The sequence below is a fragment of the Aythya ferina genome, assembly GCF_964211825.1.
Source record: "Aythya ferina genome assembly, chromosome: 1".
NCBI classification, from domain to species: Eukaryota; Metazoa; Chordata; class Aves; order Anseriformes; family Anatidae; genus Aythya; species Aythya ferina.
Window position 1 is genome coordinate 62,812,534 of NC_140296.1, and position 6,000 is coordinate 62,818,533.

At 46.5% G+C, this 6,000-nt stretch overlaps 1 protein-coding gene across 1 annotated transcript in view; it reads right to left on the reverse strand.

The window, feature by feature from the left end:
- MYO16 (myosin XVI) overlaps positions 1–3,695 on the reverse strand; it is a 376,631-nt gene extending 372,936 nt beyond the window's left edge. The window contains exon 1 of the mRNA XM_084526026.1: positions 3,545–3,695. The gene's annotated coding sequence lies outside the window, so the exon portion shown is untranslated. The remainder of the gene's footprint in view (positions 1–3,544) is intronic.
- Between the last annotated feature and the right edge of the window lie 2,305 nt (positions 3,696–6,000).

Here is a 6,000-nt window from a genome sequence, read left to right on the forward strand (position 1 = left end):
ACAAGCCAGCATTAACCTGACTGGAAACAGTGAATTCTCTACATGTGACCCAAAAATCCCAGTTATTTCAGCTATCCTGAAGGTATTTACCTGTGAGGCCCCATCGTTGGGATTTCTTAATTTCCTTGACATCTACCATTTAACATTCCTTTTTGCTTAATACCACAGCAATTAACCCAGCAAAAACAAAGTATTTGCCACATCCATCAGGAATGAAAACCTATCATACACTTCCTACAGCCACAAGAGTTCATACAGCACACCAGAATGAACGATTTTCTCAAACATTTTTCTCCTGCTGCAACTTACAGTTTCCAATGGATACACCCAGCCCTCTGTATTCAACCACTTGTTAACACCAGAGATGGCCAGAGATATTGTGACTAAAGCAGGGTGCTTGGTCAGAAAGCACAAGTTCTACTAACTCAAAAGCCTTTCTCAGAATGGTGTTGCAAACCCAGGATGTCATTTTTGGGAAAAACCAAGCACAGTAACACGCTGACCACATCTCAGCTACATTGCCCAGCAGCTGACACCTAGGTTTGCCACAATCAAGATTTGAATCCCGGTCCTGCACAGCTTCTTAAAGCTGCACTTTTTTTACTTTCCTGTTTTCCAGCCCCAAGGGGAACTAAGATCTCTGAAGTTGCATCACAGAGCTTTCAAATCTCAAATATTTTGGGGAAGAAAACACTCCATGACCGAAGACATGTAAGGGCCGCATTAACAGCTCCAGGAATTAAGGATAGTGATATTACAGTGAAGCATTTATCATCAAAACCTGTAATCCAACCCTGCTCTTCTGTGTGTATAATAAGACTATAATAAGGCCATGAACCAGAGCACAACTTATTAACAACTACTCCACAAAAAGGATGTGTGAATAGCAAAAAAAAAAAAAAAAATTATATATATATATATATATATATATATATATATATATATATATATATATAATGTTGCTGTTTATTTGACTGCTGTGGCACATCTCTGAAGCAGCTAAATGAAATTAACAGCTAGGCTTGGCAGCACATGAAACACACACACACCTTAGGGAAAATTAACAAATCTAAGTTCAAAGGTTAGGTACATGTTTGCCAGCAACGTTCTTTTATTTCATTGATTCAAAAAATAAATAAATAAGAATCTTTGCCTTTTTTTTTTTCCCCCTTTGCAAAGATGCAACAAATTGTACTTCACATGAAGCTGGCAGAGTCTTAAGCCAGCAGGCCTGGCCCACAAAATGGCAAGTGTCTCCAGCAGCTGTTATTGTTGACAACATGTGACAACATGGTATTTCCAGACATCATCAACAACATCCCCAATTACTGCTAATTTTGTGCAGGATTACAACATTTTCCTATGTTCATTAGCTACAATTATCTTAATAACAGTAGCAGAAAGAAGATGAAGTGGAAAAAAAACACAGAATGTGCAAGTGAGGTTTGCTAGGCGACAATCTGGAAGACGGTAACAAGCCAAGACGCAGGCTTAACCTGAGATACAGGGCATTACAGAGTGCTTTTGGACCATTCTGCCTTTTTCATTCATTTTAAAGCAAACGGGAAGTTTTCTAGTGTGTCATTTATCACAGAACGGTACAAAGAAAAAAGTGTTCACGCAGACCTGGATAAAAGGATCATTCGGGTATGAAGACTATTTTCTGTTATCTCTCACAACTGCACAAAGCACTGTGGTGCTCATACGTTTAAGCTGGGTATTTAAGCACACTTTCTGTGAAACAAGCAAACAAATCACACTCCGAAATAACTTGCAGGTTAGGACAATCAGGTGAGACGGAAGAGGCCCATGTCTAAACCTGTAATCCATCTCGTTAGGATGTCCCATTTATTATGGGCACTTATCTCACCATCATTTTGTCAGAGTTTCCATGTCTAAGCTAAGAAATCATTCCCCTCCAAACGAGTAAAAATGTGGTTGGAACTGTCATTCTGACAAAAATGTTTTAAGACAGCTTTAACCTAGATGGCTATTTTTCTTGGTACGACACCCTACATAAGCATGGTGTTTTATGGATACCTTCAAGCAAAGATCTGAATTTAGCACTCAAACTGTTGTTTTACAGGAGCGCGTGCCAAGTGCTTTTCATCTCATTATGCTGGTTTGAAATAATAGTACTACTTAAAGTAACATCATGCTAGCATAAAATGCAAGAGTGATTTCCAAGCAGCACAATAAACCACTGTTTCATGATGGTCAGTTGCCTCAGTCAGCATTACAAATTCCAACCCGCTCAAGCTCCATTTAATTCCTCCTGTACAGTTTTAAAATATACTATGCCCTAGGCAGATTTATTGAAATCATTCTGTGTACTCTACCCAGCTGGAATTATTTTGATCTTCCAATTAGAAGATTTTGGTCATTTACCCCTTCTCCACATGTTCTGCATACCGTACATCAAGCATTATTGCTACCGCTTGCAAAATTATCCCATAATTAAGGCTCAGCTTGCAATGAAAAAAAATATTATAACAGAATATACAAAGCCAGTTTCAGTCTGGAAACTTTCCAGTTCTGGTCTAACCTATGTAACATCAGACAAATCGCTTCCTCTCTGTTCCTTCCCCTTACAAAGTGCTTGCTGTACCTATGTCATCCCTTGAGGCCAAGGGCTGGCTTTCCCTCTGTATAATGTGATTTACAGCTGGGATTTCTCGAACGCTACTGTAAGACAAAATCACTGCAACGGTTCAGAGCCCTGCTCCACCAGCCACCCTAATCCCAGCCCTTGCTGGTACTTCTAATGGGATCCCTGCTGCTCCTCGACAATGCTCCAGCCAGGAGAACTTGTCCCATCACCGTGAGCCTGCTGTGCACACACAGCTCCTCAACGCCAGCCTGTGAGATGTGCTCTGAAGTCTGAACTTACTCCACACCCAGCAAAAGGCGCCGGTTTTACACCCCCAAAAAATCATTCCCAAGGTAAAACGCTGCCTGAAAAGCCACTGCTTCAGCACTGCCTGCTGGGTTTCGGTACAAAAAAAGCCCCAGTAATGAGCCTAACCCGCTTTGCTCCTTTTCCACTCGGGGCACAGCACTCAAGTTCAAAAACGTCCTTTGGGGTGGGGGGAAGCCGGTTTGTCCCCCTCCCCAAAAACCCTACACAGTGACCCCTCGGAGGGAAGAAAAAGCCCCCCCGGCCCCTGCCCCTCCAGGAGGGGGCTCCCAGCCGCCAGACGTGGGACTGGGGGGGCGCCCGGCTGGGAGCCACCTGAGGAGGGCTGGAGGGGGCGAGCCCAGCCGACACCTCTAATAATAACCAAAAAAAAGACATATTTTAGCAGAAAAACCTCAGCAGCACGGTGTCAGGCCGATCATGGGGAGTGGGGGGGGGGCAGCCGCGGCTGTCCCCCTCCCCACCACCCGCGGCAGCTCCCACCTTTCCCCGGGCAGGGCACGCACAGAAAATAAAGACCTCCACAATCAAACGCATTTATTCAAAACAAACCCCCAAAAGCCCCACAAAACACACCTCCCTCCCCCGGGCGCCCCGCGGAGCAGCCCCCCGACCCCCAGCACTCACCTCAGGGGGACGCGGCCTCGGCAGCGACCGGGGGCAAAACCGCCTCTCCTCCGGCTGCTGGGGCACTTCCACTTTTCTGTCGTGGTCTTGCAAACCCGGCACGGTGCTCCCTGCCCCTCGCCCAGCCGTGCTAAGCCAAGCCGAGCCGAGCCGAGCCGAGCCGTGCCGTGCCCGCTCCCCCAGCTCTGCTCGCAGACGCCTCCCCGCGGTGCCCGGGCAGGGGAGCTCCCCCTCCGTGCCGCCCCGCCCCGGTACCTGCCCGCTTTCTTTCCTCCCCCTAGCCCCTTTTCTGAGTTTCTTTTTTCTTTTTTCTTGTTTTATTTCCCCTAACTTCATTGCCCGCCCGCCTCCTGTGGGGAAGGAGCCGGAGGGAAGGGGGTTGTTGAGGTTGGAGGGGGCTGGATGGAGTTGAGCACAACAAAGACCCGCTTGATTCCCCGTAATGCCCAACAAAAGGGAAACGCTGCGAATGTCATCGTTATCACCCTGTGAGATACAGGGTGAAAAACAACACTTCTTACGGGGTTTGTAGTTTCAAAACAAATGGCAGCTTGGATGCGTCTATTTCTGTCCCGGTACTATAAGCAGCTTGCTCACGCCCTGCTGCTTTAGTGCTGTGTGTGCTGGCACTGTATGCAGAAAGCATAAAGGCAGCAAAGCCACAAGTCTCTGGTGACAAAGAAGTCTTTTGGCAGCTTCTCGAGTGAGGAGACTGGCTGTTAAGACATATTGCTCACAGGTGAGAACCTGCTTAACTACTGGCTCAGGTACTTAGCCCTTAATACACATCCCTGCATCCATTTTACTCCTCACATGGCCTGAATGGTGCTCACCTGGCGATGGCACCTGCACCTGCTGGAGGTGGGCAGTGTAGGCACACAGGCACCTGTCCCCATTAAAACTCAGCTGTGGTCCAAACACAGGCATCCCACCTCTCAACTTCACTCAAGCTTTCCAGAGGAAAGGTGCTTTTCCAAGGTGCCAGCCACATATCTGACCACAACTAGCTTCACACAAAGTTTGAGGAGTCCACTACCTAGTGCTGGAATGTTTAGTGTCCCTGCAGATGGATAATTTAAACCATAATCCAGACAAGTGCTCTCTCACGGGCACAGGGGTTTGGGAACAGAGCCCTCTCTGCCCTGCATCTGGAAGCTGAAGCCACTGCACAGCAGGAGTGAAGGAGCCACAAGGGCAGAAGGAAGGAGATGAGGAGAACCCAACCTCTAGCTTTGTGCCTGGGGGGCTCAGTTAGGAAATGTGCTCCCGTGATAGTTTCTATGCTGGTGACGCTCATAGTGGCAGCAGTGTAGACCCACGTTCGACCTCCCATAGGTTAAATGCTTAAATGATGTATTCTGGCTCCCTGACAGCAATCTGGCTGCCCTCTGGCCTAACAGGGATGGAGCTTTTTCTCCAAGCCTCAGCATGCCTTGGGAGCTCACTGAAGCACTATTTCAGAAAGTGAATTGAAACTCTTGGGGGGGTGGGAAAGCTGAGGAAGGCCTATAATGGCCCTATTGCTTGATGCCAAGCACTCTAAATAATCAGCTGCTATGCAGAAGACAGGTAACTTCCTTCCTGCACTTGATAAGCAACTTTCATGCATAAGTTCTGACATTTTCTATTGATTTCAACTCAGCCCAGAAAGACTGATGTCTCAGGTGGTAAGGATCTCCTAGCAGCCTTTTGTGGTGCCTATTTCTTTCCTTTCACTGCTTGAGTAATGCAGACTTTACTCTATAGTCACCTTCCTTGCTTCAAGGACTAAGGGCTAGGCATCTAAAATGGAAATGAAGCACTAGCTGTGCTCAGTGCCTCAGTTAAGGCACACCAGGTCCATACAGTTCATTTTGTTTTCCAAAAGCATGACGTACACTAACTGTATCCTATCTGACACATTAGACTATTACTTAAAAGCAGTCATTTCAAGCCAAAAAGAAACATTGCCAGTGCTCCTGAGGTGACCACATTCTAGCAAACACTGACATCCAAAAGTTTATTTACAAAGCTGGTTGTGTTGAAACTCGTTGATGTCGTGTGTGTAGAGGAAAGTCCCTGCAAGCTGAAGGAGTTTCTCAAAAGTGAGAAAGCCAAAAAGTGTTCAGAAGAACCAGGGCTACATACTATGAAATTAATAGTTAATTCATTTTTGGTTCTAGGAAGAAGAGAAACAGGAGCACAGGTATGCAAACAAGCCCCCGTATCTTGACACTTGCTGATGCCACCATCACATTAACACAGCATGGAAAGGTTTAGATCACACAGGACTCTCCAGCAGTGACCTGGGTTGCTGCTTTCACTAAGGTGTGGTTTTACAATGCAGCTAAGCTGGTTTTGGAGCTATCTGCTGCCCTAACGGTGGCAGTCCTGCTCCTGATGCTTCCTCTGTTGGAGCAAAACTAGTAGAAAGCAAGCTTATTTCCATAGCTGGTTTAGCTTCTTGAACGGACTCT